Source organism: Sapajus apella, unplaced genomic scaffold, assembly GCF_009761245.1.
Source record: "Sapajus apella isolate SASKATOON/1434 unplaced genomic scaffold, GSC_monkey_1.0 scaffold89, whole genome shotgun sequence".
Lineage (NCBI taxonomy): Eukaryota > Metazoa > Chordata > Mammalia > Primates > Cebidae > Sapajus > Sapajus apella.
The window spans coordinates 8,084,762-8,104,742 of NW_022437029.1; the positions used below are offsets into that span (position 1 = coordinate 8,084,762).

At 41.1% G+C, this 19,981-nt stretch overlaps 1 long non-coding RNA gene across 1 annotated transcript in view; it reads left to right on the forward strand.

Moving 5' to 3' along the window:
• The window catches only part of LOC116534820, an 84,473-nt gene that overhangs the window by 42,430 nt on the left and 22,062 nt on the right, over positions 1–19,981 (forward strand). The gene's annotated exons all lie outside the window — the stretch shown is intronic.

Consider the following 19,981-nt stretch of genomic DNA (forward strand, 5'->3'; position numbering starts at 1 on the left):
TGTGTGTGTGTGTGTGTGTGTGTGTGTGTGTGTGTGTGTGTGTGTGTTTTTAATTCTTTGTTACGGATCTATTTAAAGTGATGTTCCTGCAGCTTGTTACTAGAAATTGCTGGAGAAGAAAGTTGCCATCAGAACACTGCAGTTCTCCAGTTTCACACCAGGCATGGCCCCTCTCACCCCACCCCCACTCCCCTTACCAGCACTAAAAGCAAAAAGATGGTGTAAACAAAGCCACAGAGACAATCACTCGCAGAGCAATGCATTCTGACATTAAGCATTTATATCACGGCTGATGGAGAAATGGCATGTTCAATTTACACTCTATTTATACATGATAAACATCTGTACACCCGTTCCTACCTGTCTTTCATATCCCTATATCCAAAACAGGACAAATAAACCAACAAATACGCGAGGAGAAATGAGGAAGAGAGTGTGCCATTGTTTCATCTATTCCATTTACAAACTTACGAGCCACAAATACACATCAGGGAAATGTGTTTTTCTCAGAGCTTCATCATGTTGATGTGTTAATTCATACATAATCACAGCCATGTGGCCGCTCTAGCTACAGGTAACACCTTTGTTGCGTTCATTGGGGTGTGCGCCTGGTAGTGCACAGGACTGTGTGGACAAAAACACACTGCAGAGATCTGACATCTTTGCACCATAAATCATTTCATCATCCAAGTTGGAAAGTAACCTCCCGTATATGTAGCATTTGCACTTTTGTAGGAATAAACATGTGTGAAGAACAAAGTATCTCCTTTAAGGGATGGGCCCTTAGAAGTTGCCTAGCTCTTCCATTTTACTTAATAAATATCCAGATCCAAACATCAGGCAGGGTAGTAGCATGTAAGCAAATCTTCTGGGGGACAGAGGGGGATTGCAGTGTGCAAAGAGTATGAAAAAACCTGAAAAAGCTATTAGGGTCCATTGTGTCATTCCAGCTGCTACACAGACATACTTAGTCCATGTGTCAAAAATGCTTACTACGTTTTTCTCTTAGAGGAAAATAAGCCGTAAGTACACAATAGCCTTTGTCTCTTTCAAAGCTGGATAATGCAAGGGCTCTGCACATCTGTATTGAAGGTACCCGTGGTTCTGTACCTAGAGCTCTGACTCCTGCTCCTTATGGCTTGCTTCAGTATTTCTGGGTGCCACTCACCTAACTGACAGGGGCCATGCAAAGCTCAGTGCTGGGCACACAGCGGGATGCAGGCTGGGCAGACACAGCCTCCGCATTAAGCGCCCTGAGAGTGTTCCTTGTTCCGTTCCACAAGCTTGCACTTTTAGAACTCTCTGGAGTCACATCATATTTTCAGGTTAACAGACATGCAAGACACCAGTGACCTAAAAGGCTCCACGGTGGTTGAAATGTTTAAACCACAGTTGTAGGAGCCAATGAGAATGACTACTTTGCAAATACTTGGGATGAGAAGCAAATGTGCAGAAAGATGGGACGTTATCTTAGAAAAAATAGCCAGAGTCCAGAGAAGACTACAAAATCCATGTAGAACAGAGTATCATTTAATTGTAAAGATCAAGGAGACCTCAGGGACAGTATGCTTCAAAATGGGACTGGAGGGACAAAATTATTAGTAGAAAATCGCCAGGTTTATGGCACAGAGACACCGCCAGGGCCCAGGGCCCCTGACTCCCAGCAAAGCAATCTTCATGCCAGGCTATGCCTTCCTTGCCACATACACACACACAATTCCTCTCCAGAAATCTTTTTAATGAGGTTCCAGAAAGAAAACAAATCACATCAATTCAATTATATGATAACATATGTGGAGAACAATCGACTTTATGTAAATAAACTCAACAACAAATTTATCAGTAGAAAGACAGCTAATGATTCCCTATGACCTGAGAGTTTTTTCATTGTAAGCTTAGCCTATAATAATATTCTAAGACAGAGCTGAAACTACCAATGCCCTGGGAAAAAAAAGTGTTTGCGAGGATGCTCAAGTGAGCCCCCTCTTTTTTTTGTACCTGCTGTGGTTCACCTCACATCATCATATTTCTCAAGATAAGAGTCTCATGAAATATCAAATGATTCTACTGTAGGCCTAAGGTTTGTCAGCAAAATTATGTATTTCTAATCATTCACTGGCAAGAATCCTTTGAAGTTAGAGGATCAACTTTGTGAGTAGCATGTAAGCATAGCATCGCAAATGAGAAAAGCCACCTTCAACATTTCACTGGTAGGGAAGTGAGTGAGTCTTGGCTGTGACTGGCTATTCAGTGAGTGCGTGCAACCACAACCTTTTTGGTGTTTATGACAGATAATCTAATAAAACTTAGTGCAAAACAGAATGAGCGGCTTAGTAAAAATTTAAAGCATATGAGATGGTTTCATTAAATGCCAACTATCTTTAAATATACATCAGTGGCAGAGTTTTAACAAATAGTCATGGTTTTCTTTTAAACAAATGAGGCAGTAACTAAATTAGTACTATAAACTCAAATGCTGTTGAAAGGACAAGAGATTGAGTCAGACAGAAGGAAGGGAATTGGCTACAGTGTGTTGCTCCTTCTTACCCAGACTCATGTAGTAGATGGGTTTTCTCTGCATGGCATGAGGGGGAATAGTGAGAGGGTTGCGTGAGAGTTGGTTGGACTCTGAAATGACTTGGAGAAAATTGCATATTTTACCCATTTATCAGAAATCTATTGGGCCTGCTTGATGCAAGCACTATGCTAATTGCCAAGGTTATAAAATCACGTAAGACAGGCCTTGCCTTGACTCCATCCTGTGGGGAAGAGTAACAAGTATTTACGACAAATAACTACAACACAATGAGATCTTTTGTGTGGAGGTCAGTGGCCATAGAGAGCATTATAAAGATGTCACCTGAATCGTAAAGTTTTAAAAGTAGATCTCAAGGTGGCTGGTTGAGAGGAAAGCATTCAGGACAGAAGCTAGTCCCCGGAAAGGTCGGAGGCCCAGAAAATGCAAACGCATCTGGCGAGCTTAATGTTGCTTAAGTATACGACTCTGATTTGTTTTCCCTTTAATCTTTATGCTTTGGCTATTGTCTAAATGCTATGTGATAAAGTTTTATCATTTGTGAAATCGAAAATAAAAAAAGCACTGTTCCAAAAATCAAAGAAAGATTGACAAATGAGATCGTGCATTAATTTGGGTTTTTCCCAGTACCCAATGCCAAGAGTCAACAGGGCTTTTAAAAAGGCAACTTGGATGGCCAGAGTTGCTATTTAGTATGTGAAGTCAGCATCAGCCAACATGTAAATGGTGGAAATAATCCCCAGAAGGTATAAGAGATTTGGAATTGACCGGATTTACAAATCAGAAATTCAGAAACGTTTTATTTAATCTTTAATGCCAAAAGCAATTTCCATAAGACTACCTATAACGTTCTTTAAAAAAAATTCAAATATCTCCTAATCTGGGTCCCAAATTCTAGCCAAATACAGTTAGAATACTGCATTATTAATCATTAATGTGGAATAAAGATTATCTAGTACAATCTGATCCAAATTTATTCTTAAGGACTTATTTTTTTAAGGATATAAAGACCTATCATTCATTAATGTTATTGTAAAACATACAAAGTCAGCGAATACAACAATGCATTGTTTAAGGGGTATCTCGTTCATGTTCATATGCAACATACTTTTCTGCATTATAAATTTCTGCTCATTGGTGGTGAGATGACCTTGGCCATTATCAGGGCTTGGGTGGTTTTTTAGAGTCTACTTACCAGGAAATGCAATCATGAAATGTGTAGTATCAATAGTTATGAATGAAAGCTTGTCTTTGAACAGCCTATTTGGAAATTTAGAATTATTTTGAAACATACTATTTTCACAAAGGCACCCTGGTAAGAGTGACATAGCATAGCATTAAAGTACTTCTTTTATTTGTTATGAATGACTCAAATTTCCTGGATTTTAATGAACAATTGGCAGTTGAAAGAGTTTGGGATACATATAAATATATGAAACCATAGGGCCCTTTAAAATCATTTCACTGTTTTTACAATAAACAAGCTACAGAGTATATTAAAAATCAAGATCATGGGAAATGAAAAGAACATTTTGTAGCACCAGAGATTTCAAGAGAAGTTAAGTTTGTAATGGGAACTAACCGGGGCTGCTGGTTTCTTGAATGGAGTAGGTGAAGTGTTGCAGAAGTAATATGCATCGCTTCCAGTGGAAGGAACTAAATGAGTCATTATGAAGACACTCATTACTGGCTGTTTCACTTAATGGCTCCATGAAAAGATGTATCAAGGGCTACAAACTTTGTGACCAATGAGAGAGTGGAGAAATAATGAGGTAAACTTGCCCAATCTTTAGGCAGATAAAAATTCCAATAAGCCACAGTAGGGGGTGAGTGTTTGGGGTTGTACGTTCCTTGGTTCCAGGTGCCAAGGGTTTTCTAAAGCCTGATTGAAACCAGGAAATGAGAGGGGAGTGGGGGGTGGCCAAGAGGGAGAGAGAGAAAGAGAGAGAGAGAGAGAGAGAGAGAGGGAGAGAGAGAGAGAAGTTACTGGTAATACGATTTTATTCCTTATAGAAAGCATGTTTCAATGTTCTTGTCACATACTTGTTTAGACACTATTGAGTGTTATGTTTCTGTAAAACATTTCAAAGGTTGATGGAAGTTGTACATTTCACGAATTATGAAATAGTACACTGTGCACTCTCTAATAACAGATGTAATAAATGTATTTTGACGCGTATTTAAGAACAGTGTTCCTTCTCTTGACACTATAATGTAAAGATGTAGAATGGAAAACACTCAGACATATATATTTGTTCCCATTTACATAGATCCCCAAATCAATTATTTAAGTGGAGTAAGCGGATTAAACGACACATCAAGCTACATATATCAGAGAGGACTTGATTTAAAAATTCCAAACCCATCCCAATTAATAACGCATTAAATTCAACCTCAGCCATCTCTAGGGATGAAGAGTCCACACAAACCCTCCCTTGTCTTCTCGAGCTTCTGATAGTGTTAAAGCTCATCCTGATATTTAACCTAAATCTGCCCTAGTGCAGCATAAGCCTATTACATCTTGTTTTGTCCCCATTGACTAATGAGAATAATTGGTCCCCATCCTCTTTATAATATCCCTTTATGTGGGAGTAAAATAGTTATTATGTCTCCCTCAGGTCTTCTTTTCTGTAGATTGAATGTGTCCAGTTCTTTTAACCTTTTCTCATGGGTCACATTTTCTAACCCTTTTATCATTTCTGATGCTCCCTTCAGAACTCCCTCTCATTTGTTCTGTCTGTGAAAGGAGGGATGCCCAAACCAAGCCTCCAAATGGAGCCTGTCCAGCTCAAGTCAAACTGAATAATTGCCTAGCGTGGTTTAAACGTGCGCACCTCTAACATACACTGCGATCATCCAGCTTTCCTTGGCAGACAGATCTATTTGCTGGCGTTTTATTACACCCTCCATTCCAACAGTCCACCTGGAGAGGGGAATTAATTGCCTTTTCTCTGATGACTCCTCAGACTCTTCTCAACAGGGAATATACTTGCTGGAATCTTTTCACTAACTGGGCCCTTGTTTTGATAGCACGTTTCTCCAAAAAAAGCTCTTGTGCTGGGTGCCAAACTTTTGTTTTCCAAATTATATATTAAAGCAAATTCACCTGATGCACCTTAAAAAAATAGACTTTATTTTTAGAGCAGTTTTAGGCTCACACCAAAATTGAGTGAAAGGTACAGAGATATTCCATATTCCCTCTGTCCGCACAGACCCACAGCCTCCCCCACTACGAACATCCTGCACCAGAGTGGTACACTTGTTATAACTGGTAAAACCACATTGATAGATACATCATTGTTACCCAAAGTCCGGAGTTTGCATGTAGGGTCACTCTTGATCTTATACATTCTACAGGTTTGCACAAATGTATAATGGCATGCATCCACCATTATATCATACAAAGTTTTATCGTTTCACCACCCTAAAAACCCTCTGTGCTCTGCCTCTTCATCCCTCCCTCCCCTCAACCTCCGGCAATCACTCATCTGTTTATTGTCTCCATAGTTTTGCCTTTTCTGGAATATCACATAGTTGGAATCATACTGTATGTAGCCTTTTCAGATGATAACTTCATTAGCTCTCAAAAAAACCCTGTTCTCAACCTCTAGAGAGAGGGGATATTTATATGTGGCCTGGGTACAAATACAGAAAACTGCAGTTTTCTCTGCAATCCTACCATGGACCATTCCAGCTCTGGGTTCCTAGCTGAGAACTCTACCTTAGTCTCTTAATGTGTGTATTCTAAAGGAAGATCAGTTCATTTTAATGCACGACAATTCCATTCTATAGTCTCAGAAAAAAATGACAAGGCTGGGTGCAGTGGCTCAGGTCTGTAATTCCAGCATTTTGGGAGGCCAAGGTGGGCGGATCTCAAGGTCAGGAGTTCGAGACCAGCCTGACCAACATGTTAAAACCCTGTCTCTACTAAAAATACAAAAATTACCCAGGCATGGTGGCACACGCCTGTAATCCCAGATACTCAGGAGGCTGAGGCAGGAGAATCGCTTGAACCCAGGAGGTGGAGGTTGCAGTGAGTGGAGATCGTGCCACTGCACTCCAGCCCAGACTACAGAGCAAGACTGTCTCAAAAAATATTAATATTAAAAAAATTAAGTGGCAAATTTTCCATCATCAATCATGGCTCTTAAGTTTTATAATCTTTTGATAGCCATGCTTCTAAATTTGAAAACAAAATAGCAAAACTATATCTTATCCTCCTTTTACGTGGAATAAAATGTGAAATCCCTTTTAAAATTACAAGGAATTACGATCCCTTGCCAAAAAAGTCTTGAGTCCTCCCAGCTGAGGCCCCAGGATGATGGAGTAGAGACAAGCACCCCTTGTATCCATTCTGAATTCCTGACCCACAGAATCTACACGCATCATAAAACGGTTATTTTTAAGGACTAAGCTTCGGAGTAATTTGTGAGAGAGCCAAAGATCATCAGAAAATTTACCTAAAAGTTTTGAAGGGTATCTGTGAGTCTAGGCAAAATGAAGAGATGTTGAAATTAGGGCATTGCAATTTGCTGCCCAGCTGGTACAATTTTCTCTGGTAAAAATACATAGCAGCAGCTCAAAGACCAAGACAGTGCCTATTAGGCGTATGAATGTTTAACTCGCCTAAATATCGGTGAAACTATTTCTTACATTGGAAATGAAACAAACAACCCCAAGCAAATTGCAGCACCCTGCAATACACTTTTCAATGAAGCTTTTAACAATCAACACTTACTTCAAGGTAATTTACGTACACATCTCATTTTCTAAAAGCTTTCTTCTATGAGTTTAAACGTTAGCAGTTTTTCGTAGCACTTCTGGACTCTTAAAAAATACCTGGATTCAGAGTCTCATGTTAGTATGAAATATCATTATACATTTTTTTTCTAAGAGAAATCGCTTCTGTTGACACAATGCAATTAGCGTGCAAACAAAGAACAGAGTTCACATCTTAGTACAGAGAACACTGACTCTCAGTTGCCACGTTCTGTCTCTGAAAGCTGCCCTTGTTTTAGTTCTTCCTAAAACCTTGTAAGACAGAATGAAAAGTTGGCAAATTGTGTGCAGAGATGTTATTTATTAACGAGTTAACTTTCTGCATTCTCATCGTCTTTCCAGAGGATGCTGTAAGCGCAGGTAGGCACTTTCACTCCGTGGAGACTCTGGGAGACAACTCCTGTTTTACTTTTTCTTCATATCAGATGATTCATCAGAAACTTTCCTTTTCTTTAGAGATGAAAATATGACACAAAGCAAGGCAAAGTGTACAAAGACTTTTTCTTCTTCTGTTTGGTTTGTGCATCGTGAGGTTTTCGTTTCTAAGCGATGGAATCCCTCTTCCCCTTTCTTTTTTTTATTTTCCTTTCAGACGTTTATGTTCAGGGCATCGCAGTAACTGAGCTAAATGCCAAGCGAGGTCCCCGCTGTGTGTGGTCATCCACATGCCACCCATCCCCTGGCCACAGAGATTCAAGCTATTTAATTTTGGAAATGACATTTCTCCACAGTTCTTCCAAGACAGCAATTCATGTCAATCATCCAGGAACCCCTTCCGCCAATGACTATCTCAATGGACTTGAATTTCCTATTGACTTTGGGGTGAGAGGGCTATCTCTTTGACTCTTCTGAGTGGTACCTTTCACTATCATAAAGAAAAGTTTACTTCCCAAGGAATTTTACTTGTGATCTCAAACCTAATCTGACCTTCTCTTTATAGTCTCACAGAAAAGGAGAAATTTTTGCACAGTGTTTTATTGCCAGGAAGCCTGGATCTAGTTGACTGGCTCAGTAATGGACTCTTTCTATGATCTTATTCTAGAAAAACTCAGTTATCACTCAGGGAGGAGATAAAAATGACCGAGGCACCCAGAGTTAGGGATGTCAGTGCACTGTTGCCTCCTTAGATGTAAAAATAAACCTGCAAATTTTTACATGTGTAGATTCTAAAAAAAAAAAAAACCTGCTACGTTCGTTCAAATAAAAAGCTGCATCTCTTCTTCAGTATTATTGTGAAGCTCTGAGAAAATATGTATGCATCTTGGAAATGGAGAAGAATTAGATTTAAATTCATGTCTACCCCCCCGAATGCATAGCTGGGGTTCTTCTGTGTGTCACTCAGACAAATCAAACATCTGTATCTGAAGGACACAGATAAGGTTAACAATAGGTGTATCATTAAGAAAAAACAATTTTGGCAATATTTACATTATTCCACTTCATTTAAATATATAAGTGGTCTGAATATTTGTATTTTATAAATAGTTTGCAAATTATATTTCGAAGTGTTAAGAAAAATTATCGTCATCCAGAAGGAGACAGTGTTCTGGGATAAAGATAAATGAGATGAGGATCAGAAGGGAGCTGCTTCCGTCTGTGCCTCAATTCCCCCACTCCCCAGTGAGAGGAAGGGACTCCTGGGCCAGCTTCCTGTAGCCACCCCTCCCAGGGAGCTGCTCCCAGGAGCAACACAAGGCCTTCTCATTTCCCACTTTCCAGTTCCTACCTTGTGAAAGAAGCAGATGCTGGCCAGGCGCGGTGACTCATGCCTGTAATCCCAGCACTTTGGAAGGTGAGGTGGGTAGATCACCTGACCTCAAGAGTTTGAGACCAGCCTGACCAACATAGTGAAACCCTGTCTCTACTTAAAATACAAAAATTAGCCAGGTGTGGTGGTGGCCGCCTGTAGTCCCAGCTACTCAGGAGGCTGAGGCAGGAGAATCACTTGAACCCAGGAGATGGAGGTTACAGTGAGCTGAGATGGTGCTATTGCACTCCAGCCTGGGTGACAAGAGAGAAACTCTGCCAAAAAAAAGAAAGGAAGGAAGGAAGGGATGAAGGGAGAAAGAGAGGGAGGGAGGGAGGGAGGGAGGGAGGGGGGGAGGGAGAGAGGGTAAAAGGAAAAAGGTGCTGCTTGTCTACTTATTGCCCTGAATGGAGTTTCCATTTTTCCTCTGCCTGGGCCAGAACTGAGCAAGTCAACTGTCCTGGTCATGGTGCCCTTATTCAGGGCTCACCAGGGCTACAGCAAAGGCCCCTGATCTCTTTTGCACACCAGGCTGTCTTTCTCTCTCAGAAAAGACTACATTTCCTTTCTCTTCCCTCTCCCTCTCCCTATAGCCACTTCTCAGCTTGTAAGTCTCTGGATCTAGGAGATGGGAGTTTCAAAACTGTTAGCGTCTAACTTTGATTAGCACTTCTGTGGCTAGCAAAAATAAATAAAGTTGGTATTTTAACTTGTGTTTGTCCTCCCTCCTCGAGGAAATAAGAGAGAAGGGATGAATGGTAAGATCCTGTTAACGAAGTCCCATCGCTCCCCAGCATGAGCAGCGTGGTGTGGGAGGGAAGGATTTCTCCTGTGTGCTGTGCACGAGTGAACTGGAAGCACTCATAGGCAACGTTAGGCCGTGTCCACATTCCTCGAATCAATCTCTTTTCCTCTGGCTTTTAAAGAATCTTCTGAGGACCAAATCTTCACAAATCCCATTTTTATAAGGCTGCTCGAGATCAATTATCTTTTCAGGAGCTTGTGCTGCGTGTCCCCTTGTGGGCTAATTGAATGCATTGCTAATGCAAAGCTGATTGTCTAACGTTTGATTTTCCAATTAAAATTTTGGTTTGGGGGTGTAGGATGGCAAATAAAAACCCTACTTTCCCCTCCTGCTTTGGTATCTATTAAGAAATCAGGGCCGGGAGCAGTGGCTCACGCCGGTAATCCCAGCACTTTGGGAGGCCAAGGCGGGTGGACCACCTGAGGTCAGGAGTTCAAGACCAGCCTGACCAACATGGTGAAACCCCATCTCTACTAAAAATACAAAAATTAGCCGGTCGTGGTGTCATGCACCTGTAATCCGAGCTACTCAAGAGGCTGAGGCAGGAGAATCGCTTGAACCTGGGAGGCAGGAGTTGCAGTGAGCTGAGATCGTGCCACTGCACTCCAGCTTGTGTGACAGAGCAAGACTCCTTCTCAAAAAGGAATTAAAAAAGAAAGAAATCAAACATAGGGGACAGAAATGCAAATAAAAATACCAACTGTGTTACTACTAAGCTGACTAAAGAATACGGTTTAGATATGAACCCCCTCGCCAGTTAGGTTATCTTAGGATCAGGGCCCAATAAAGGCAAAACCAGCTTCTCTAAGCTTGCAAATAGCCAAGAATAGGCCAAAATGCACCCAGCAGGGGACAGGTGGGTCCAACAGAGACTAGGCTGTGAAGAGCCCACCAGGCTCTGCTCATTCTCCCCAGGTCACTGCTCACAGAGGTCTTTCCTACCCAACAGGAAGGAGGGAAGAAGGGGCACGGTGAAGCTGGAAATGATTCTCCTGGGTTTTCTGTGCTCAAAAAGTGAAACAAAAATTTCCTTCTTTCTATGGTAACACTAGGACTGCAAAAGTTTCCCGTTTGTAATCGTGTGAATATTTGTGTTCCCAAAGTTCCTTTGTTGAAATCTTCATCCTCAAGGTGATGGTGTGAGAAGATGAGATCCTTGGGAGGCGATTGGGTCTTGAGGAAGAAACCCTCATGAATGGGATTCGTGTCCTTGTAAAAGAAGCATCAGAGAGCTCCCTCTTCCCTTCCACCATGTGAGGACGCGGCCTGAAAGCCCCATCTACAAGCCAGCAAGTGGTCCTCCCCAGACACCGAATCTGCCAGGGCCTTGAACTTGGACTTCCAGGTTCCAGAACTGTGAGAAATCAATTCCTGCTGTTGATAAGCTACTTGCTTTCCGGCATTTTGTTATAGCAGCCTGGCTGGCTTAAGACACTCTTAGCACATGATGCAGCCTCCAGCATCACTGGGAAATAAAATAAAAATTAGATAGCACTTGTAACAGACTTATCACAGCATCTGCCACACAGTAAGCTCTCAATTTGTGTGACTTTTGTCATCAGTATCATGACTGTGCCATATGAAGGTCGATAGCACCTTGAGATTCCAAAGTATTCTTTTCTAAATAAAATAAAATAATCTACTTGGTAGTTTGAAAATGATACTAAGTCTATTAGAAATGCCATCTATTCCTTTAACAATAGCTGGTGAGGACAGGTTGATGAGGTGCAGGTGCAGCTTCCTGGGCTTTGAAACCTTTTCACCTTCTGCCCTTGTCTTCTCCTCCTTGATTCATTGTTTTCATGGGCCAGAAGCACAAACCATTTTTCTTTCATTTAGCCACATATAGACAGACCACAAAGACTCCTCTCCTTGCCAATGTACCTGGAAGTGTCCGTTATAGGGGGTTGAGTGCAAGGTATCCACGCTGCAGCCTGCTCCACTTCATCAGGGCCTGCGCATGCAGAGCTGTCTCAGGGTGATTGTGAAGGAAGCCTGCAGCTTGTCATAGCAACTGAGCACAGGTGTGATGTGGCTGTGTGGACATGAAGGAATGGCTCTGCCCAGCTGCTTTCCAGATGAACATTCCAGGATATCCATGGAATGATGAATAATTGTATTCCTACCAACAACATCCCAAATACTGCACTGCTTTGTACTCTGTCTGCCAATAAGCCTTTAGAAATCACAGCTACTTTAGAAGCAAAATACCATTACCCTTATCGTATAGATACACAGACTGACGCACCTAGAAGGGAAGTGATTTCTTAGAGATGCAAGAGTAGTAGGTAACAGAGCTTGCTCAAGCTCATGCCTTTGTAATACAAACTCAGGCTTCATTTATTCTTTTGCACCAAGACTGCCCTCTTTGAGAGACAACAATATGTGGTGTGTTTTTTCAGGCGGTGCGGTTCTGGAGTTTCATTTATCATTAAATGTGCATTATGCCTCTCCAATAAACTAGGTGCTGGGAATAAGCCATCTCCCCTGACAACTGCAATACGGTGGAGAACACTAAGGGCTGAGAAAGGGTAAAAATAAGGCATGCCATGGCTGAGCACTTACGGGGGATTGAGCTGAGTGCAGGGATACTGGTGTTCAGGAAAGCAGCCTTGCTCAGGGAAGAGTGAGCAGCATTCAACCAGAAGCATGGTCTGGAAAGTGAGGGGCAGCTGGCACCAAACGCAGAGGGACGAGGGAGGCAGAGAGCAAAAGATCATCTGATCCATATGGAGAACTGGAAGCAGCTCAGTAGAGCCAGAGCCAGGAAGAACAGCAGGAAAGGGTGCAGTGATGAGACCTGAAGCTGGGGAGGTAAGCAAGGGTCCGATTTCACTTGCCAAGGAATGTTGGTGTTAGCCTACAGGCACTGCTTAGGTTTACATGGATGGCAATGGTTGTGACCCAGAAAGTGGAAGCCAAGAGAACAGGTTGGACCTGTGCTGGCAGAGACTGTAGTGAGAGATGATGGTGACGATTGTCTCTACCATCGTCTGAATCGTTTTAGGACAAACATGTATATCCAGCTGGAATCATTTGTCCTTAAACCAGGCTAAGTTGCTGTCCCTGCCCAATGAGTACTCACGACAGGCCTTTATAGACAGCATGTTGTCTTCACAGCCGCGCCTCCTCTTTTGAGGTCACATCACCAGCATTATGAGTAATAGGTACCTGCTTAGGACATGAGAAAATGCAGAGGTCATGTACAAGTACAGCTAAAACTTAAAATCTTGTAAATTATATATAAGATTCTTTGAAATTATTTAACACCTGATAGTACCAAGTAATAAATTCTTTGGACAGTTTCATGACAACGTTGCCTATAGAGCAAATTGGGGCAATAAATGGAAGATGCATTTTTTTTTTAAAGTGTTCACTTCATCCATCTGGAATAACTTTTATTTACTTAGGAATACGTCATTCCAGCCTCCTGAATCTGATCTGGAAGATGGGCATTGTTTGGATATCACAGTTCTTTAGTAAAGGTGGTTTGGCTGAGCAAAATCCCAGGCAAATTCTGTTCCGAATTCCCTTGGCCTCTATGGAAGCCATCCATTTAAGCTACCTTCTGTCCGGATTTCCCCTGCCAACAATTTGCTGCTTGATCATTGTTTCCAATTGCTAAAGTGACCCTTAACTACAGGGGCTGGAGAATTCCCTGGTTCCCTCAAATCGATGGAGAAATCCTAGAACAATGGGATGTTTTTTGTTTTCCACTAGCCATGTACTCCATGCAAATTCTTTGATAGCTGTATTTTCTCATGTCCTAAATAGGTACCTAGTACTCAAAATGCTGGTGATGTGACCTCAGAAGAGGAGGTGTGGCTGTGAAGACAAGATGCTGTCTATAAAGGCCTGTGTGACCTGCCAAAGGCTATCTTTTACAGCACCAGGGAGGAGCTGTTTTTTTAGCTTTTGTTTAATGCCCAAAATGTTTCAGGAAAAATCTATGCTAGAATGGCCAAAAAGAAATATAAACTATCTGTGTGTACATTAGTTAGGTTATATTATCTGAAAAACTAAGCATATTTATAGAATTATCACCTCTAGTGAAGCACAGCAAAGAAACTTCAACTCCTATACCAAGAATAGAAAAGAATGACGCAGAGGGACTGCTTCATTCCATCACTTTGGCACTCAGGCTGGAGTGACTCTGCCCTGTTCTCTCTCCTCCGTTCCTCAGGCTCCTTAGTGGCTGAGAAGGGATGCCGCAAGTGGTCTCAGAAGTCCTGGACTCTGCTTCAGTGAAAAATGGGAGAGAAGCTGCTTTTTGGTTGTTGTTTGAACTTTTCATGAAGAGAGTTCAGATACAGCATACATGCGTGTTAAAAATGTTTGGCAACATTTGCCCATTCATGAATGCATTCATTCTTTCTACGTCTTTCTGCATCTATTGCATATCTTCCCTATAGCAAGAACCATTAAGACTCAGGACGGGGTGGTCACGAAGTACATAAATCTTGGCTCTCTGCTCTGGGAGGACTTGCTAGAACAGAGGGACAGACATGCAAGTGGATAATTGAAATACGAGGAGATCAAGTTTGTAATCAAGTTATAAAGTGACCGCTATGAGAGGACTGCTCAATGAGCCCCCAACGCCCTGGGGATCAGGTCATGCCTCAGTGGAGTGTGATATTTGAGCTTCAGGTCTGCTATGGTTTACAAACAGCTCGTCTCCACCAAATCTCGTGTTGACATGTGGTCCCCGTGTGCTGAGGGTGGAAGGTGGGGCCCGGTAGGAGGTGCTTAGGTCATGGGGGGTGGTTGCTTCTTGAATGGCTTGGTATGGGTCTCATGGTAGTGAGTTCTGCTCTCCTTAGACTGGATTACTTCTCGTGAGAATAAACTGATTATCCTGAGAGTGGGCTACTATAAAATGAGGACCCCCTCGAATTTTGCCCTTTCCCACTCACCTCTTCTTTGTTGACCTTAATCCACGTTATGACCCAGCACAAAAGCCCCCACCAGAAGCTGAGCAGATGCTGGTACCATGTCTGGAGAAATTCCCACCCTGTGGAACCATGAGCTAAAGAAAGCTCTCTTCTTTATACGTTACTCAGTCTCAGGTATTCTGTTGTAAGACAGGGGCTTATAAGAGGGACTAAGACAGGGTGAAATGTGTTTCACACCCTTAGAATCACTTCAGTTGAATATAAAAAGGTACTGGGAGTGTGTGCATTTGTTAGGTTACATTATCTGAAAATTAAGCACATTGTTCATTTCAGTTGGCAAATGTACGGATATGTAACTGTGGACAGTACAAAATACACTGCAGAACTGTAAGCTACAGGTGGAAACTATCACAGCAAAGTGAACTTTCTGGTTATTTAATTTTTATATTTAGTACAAAACTATATAGCCTAAATGTTTAAAAGGCTTATTTAATTTTTCAAACCAAAGCTAGTTACTTCTTAAGAGCATGAATCATTCTCAAACATAAATTACGAATAAACAGAGATGCCTGTTTATTCAAAATTCAAATTGGGAAGATCAAAAAATAGACATAAAAACAGATTTTACAAAATTTCATTTAGTTACCACTTAATGTCCACAATGTACTATTAAAATGAAAATTCTCATGGTTTGTCATAGGATTAGATGATACCAGATTAACATGAAAAAGTCATGAAATAGTGAAGGGCCCAAGGAAGAAGTTAACTTCAGTAGTATTAATGCTAAATATGTTTGACTAAGTAGAAATCCCCTGAAAACTTATTACTTCAATATTTTATAAATAGTAACTGAATAAACAAAAACATTCCCTTCCCCCATACCTGTTTCACCTGCATCCTTCCCCATCTTAAGTGAAGGCTGCCCAAACCCTCCAGTCATGCAGGTGAAAACTGTGCACTCAATTTGGATTTCCTTCCTACTTCCACTCCCCATAGCCAACCCATCAGTAAATTCTACAGGCTTTATCTTCAAACCATGACGAGAGCCTGGGCAACATAGTGAGACCTCTATCTTTACAAAAAAGTTGCCAAAAAAATTAGGCAGGTGTAGGTGTGCACCCCTGTCATCCCAGTTACTTGGGAGGCTGAGGTGGGAGCATTGCTTGAGCCCATGATTTTGAGGCTGCAATGAACCGTGATCACTCCACTGCTCTCCAGCCTGTACAACATAGTGAGATCCTGTCTCTTAAATATATATATGACCAGAGTCTGACCTGTCCATCACCCATTAGGCTGTCTGATCATGCCATTCCTCCATGCAGTTCTCCAATGGCTCCCTCCCGCAAGTCCTTATGATGGCTTGCAGGACCTTAACCATCAGGTTCCTTGTCATATTTTCACTCAAGCCTCCTAATGCTGCCCCCCTGCTCTCCTCACTCACACTGTTCCAGGCACACTGGTTTATTTGCTGTGTTTGATTGTTTGTTTGTTTTTGTCTCCGTAGGCCCATTCAGCCCTGGCATGGGAGCAAATTCTGTCTGGTGTGTTCTCTCAGGGACCTGCTAACTCCTTTACCTCCTTCAAGTCTTTGTTCAAATGCCACCTTTGCAATAAAGGTTACCCCAACCATCCTACTTAAAATTGCAATCTGCCCACTTCCCAAGCTCCCTACCTGATAATCTTTATTCAATATATTTTCCAAAGCAGGAATTACCTTTTAGTACTGTGTAATTTGCACACCTATCATTTTATTGTCTCTCTCCCCTTGTTAGAATGTCATCCTCACAAAGGTTAGGTTTGGGTCTCTTTTCTTCACTGACTTATCTCTAAAACAACTCTTGTAACATAAGAAGTAGTCAGTTAGTATTTGTTGAGACTAAATAACATTGTTGTCTTGTTATCTCCACTCCTTTTCCCTTCAATTTCCCCCCTTGACTCCACTCCAATGATTGCATCACTCTGGGTTCTCCTAGCTTACTGGTCACATCTTCTGGGACTTCTGTGCCAATTCTTTTTCCCCTTTCAACATAGAAGTGGACCATTGGAATGCCACAAGAACCACTCCTTGATGCCTTCCCATTCTATCCTCCTCCTTTCCTAGATGACCTCATCCAGTCCCAAGGCTAAAATCACCAACACTATGCTGTTAGCGTAAGATTTATACCCCTAGCTACGAGCTAAAACCTTTCTTCTCACAGCCAGAAGTGTACTGAGCTCCCCACTTGACATTTTCACTTGAATATCTACCAGGCATCTCAATCTTAGTACGCCCCAAACTGAACCCCTACCTCTCTCTCAAGATAAGCTCCTTTTGTATTCTCCTTCGTCTTAGTTAATGACAACTCATGAATCCAGATGCCTAGGCCTAAAACCTGAAAATATCCCTAATTCCTCACTTTTTTTCATGCCTCAAGTTGTATCATTCAAATATGCCCAGCCTCTGACCCTCCCCAGCCATGTCACTTTGAATCAAGCCTTCCTCTTCTCTAGCCTGAATTATCGCCTTCTAATCGGTTTCAAATGATTCTCCAGCCTGCACCAAAGTGGCCCTCCTGAAACATACATCGGCTTGTCTGGCCTCTCTGCTCAAAACCCTCCAATGTCTTCCAGTCTCAATCCATGCTACATCCAAAGTGTCTACCATGATTCATGAGGCCCACGTGATTTGGCTCCTCACCGTGCCGTTCTGTTTTCCCAGCCTGTCACTCCTCTCCTCTTTCCAGCGACACTGGGCTCCTGGTTGTCCCACAGGCAGGGGGGCACGTTCCCACCTCAGGGCTTTTGCACTCTCTGTTCTCTCCACCTGGATTGCTTTTCCCCCAGAGATCCCCAGGTCTCACTCTCTTACCTCCTTCAAATCTCTTCTCAAATATTATCTTACCTGAGAAGCCCTCTCTGACAGCTCAGAATAAAAACAACAGCCTCAGCACTCTCCACCCATTCACCATTGTGTCGTTTTTATCATTCCTACATCACTTGAATTTGTTATATTTATTTATTTATTTACATCTGTCAGTATACAATGTGACCTCCTTGAAAGCTAAGGATTTTTCCATTGTATTCACAGAAAACTGTCTGGTATAAGCAAAACAGTTTTCAATAAATGAACACTATCTTTCTGAAAATACTTTTACTAAAACAAAATGCATTCCCTTCCTGGAGTAATAAATACTTTATCAAAATTAGTGCACAATTCCTGCCTCATATCATATGCAGAAATCCGCCCAAAATGTATCAATGGCCTAAATGGAAGCGTTAAAACTATAAAACTCCTAGACTAAAACAGAGGAGTAAATCTTTGTGACCCCTGATTTGAAATGGTTTCTAAGATATTGTACCAAAAGCACAAACAATCAAAGAAACATAGATCAAATTTACCTGATAAAAATTTAAAACTTTTATGTTTCGAAGGACACTTTCAAGAAAGCAAAGAGACAACAGAATAAATGGGAGAAAATATTTGCCTGTCATGTATCTGATAAGTGACATATCTAGACTATAGAGAGAGAGTGAAGAATCCTTACAATTCTACTACGAAAATGTTAGTAACCCAGTTTAAAACCAAGCTAAGGATCTGAATAAACATTTCTCCAAAAAAGATACATCAGTGGCCAAAAAGCACATGAAAAGATGCTTAACATCGTGAGTCATTAGGGAAATGCAAGTCAAAACCAAGATGAGACACCATTTCACAGCCACTAGAAATAGCTATAATAAAAAAGAAAGATAATAGCAAATGCTGTAGGATGTGGAGAAATTGAAATATTTATAAACTGCTGGTAGAGATGTAAAATGATGCAGCAACTTTGGAAACTAGTTTGGCAGTTCCTCAACACGTTAAACAAATAACTAAGCAATTCTACTCCTAGGTATCTATTCAAAAGAAATGAAAACATATGTCCATACAAACACTTGTTGACGAACATTCATAGCAGCTTTATTCTTAGTAGCAAAAAAGTTGAAACAATGCAAACACTCATCAATGGACGAATGCATAAATAAAATCCAGTTAACAGATCGTTAGTCAGCAATTAAAAAGAAGTATTGACACATGCTACGATGTGTATAAATCTTTCAAACATTATGCTGTGTGAAGGAAAGTAGTTTCAAAAGACCACATATTGTATGGTTCCATTTTTATGAAATATCCAATATATGTAAATCTACAGAGACAGAAAATAGATTAGCGATTGCCTAGAGCCATTGAGGCAGGGGTATTGGAGATGACAGCTAAAGAGTACAGAGTTTGCTTCCGAGGCTATGAAAATGTTCTGAATTGTGGTGACGGTTGCACAACTCCGAATGTACTAAGTGTCTGTTATTTATGAGTTTCTTGCTTATTGCCTTCCTCAGAATGTGAGCCTTATGAGAGTAAGCACTTCATCCACTTCACTGCTGCTTCCACAGAGCTTAGAATAGTGCCTGGCACATAGTAGGCCCTCAATAAACATCTATTAAATACACCCTAGGTTAACAGCATTATTATAAAGACTAGAGATCAGTGATGTCAGCAGAGCATATAACTGGTATCTGGAATATGAACTCACAGTAAAAGCAGTATTTGAATATTTGTTGAACAGAATAAATATCTTAGATTGAATCATTTTATTCATTGGCAAAAATAGTTTTTGTAAAGAGATTTCTTTGATAACTGAGACTTTGCTGCATTATTCAATGTTTTAATGAAGAGTCCTCTCATAGAAATTGTTTTATCTAAACACACTGGAGCCTCATCTTAATTTTAACTTTGCTAATTAAGTTATACAAAAAGATTTGCAGAAGGGATTTCAACGAAGACCAACAGCAGTTCCTGCTTGGTACACAATATACATTAGATTCTTCTTAGACTTTTTAATGACTTGTAGATAACCAGTCAAATCATGCTGATTATATAATCCAGTGTTAATAATTATCTTCATGGAATTTATAGTCAATTTTCTAAGGAATCCAACTATCAGAGAAACATCTGTTTGTCCCTCTTCTGTGATTTGTTTCTTGCTTTTAATTTCATTACAGAAACCAAAATGCCATATAAACTACTTTTTATTCAAAATTCCACATCGCTCATGCAATGGGATATTGGGCTGCCTCACCTAACACAATGCTACAAAGCTATTTACAGCTGCTGCAGTATCTGAAAGACATAAAAACGGTTATTCCGGAGTCTGCCTTGAAAAAGCAAACAGTAAGATAGCTGGTAAAGTTTGAGAATTGACTACAAG